Raw genomic sequence first — 523 nt, forward strand, 5'->3', positions numbered from 1 at the left:
GCACCCGTGCATGTTCCTGGTCATGCCCACAGTAGCTGTGAGCATCCATAGACACACACAGCCCTGCGGCAGGCCACACCCCTACTCTCCGCCCAACAATTTGACTGACGGCAAAAGGAGCCTATGGCTCCTCTGCCCTCAGTATCCTCCCTCACAACCAGGAAGTTCCGTATAGAGGATCCCTTCGGGAACCGGAAGTGTTGACAAGCAGCATTGACAGATAAGTGTGGGGGGGAAGAGTCAAAAAGGTACTGGTCGGTCTTTACCTTAATGCAGAGAATGCATACTGTGCAGAGAATGCAATAAGGTATTAATGCATTAGGGTAATAAATGCCCAGCTTTTAGTAATACTTCAATGGTGGTGAGAAAGTTACACTACGGGGGTCTCATTTAACAGACAAAGCATACAACATTTTATACTGCCAAAGATCATTGATTGAAAATGTATATGAAACTGCTATGTTTAGTAACTAGTAGGAATTTACTTAAAGGGAAACTTTCAAACAAATAAAATTGTAAGACA

The sequence above is a fragment of the Nanorana parkeri genome, unplaced genomic scaffold (genome assembly GCF_000935625.1).
Source record: "Nanorana parkeri isolate BGI_ZX_2015 unplaced genomic scaffold, ASM93562v1 scaffold1493, whole genome shotgun sequence".
NCBI lineage: Eukaryota > Metazoa > Chordata > Amphibia > Anura > Dicroglossidae > Nanorana > Nanorana parkeri.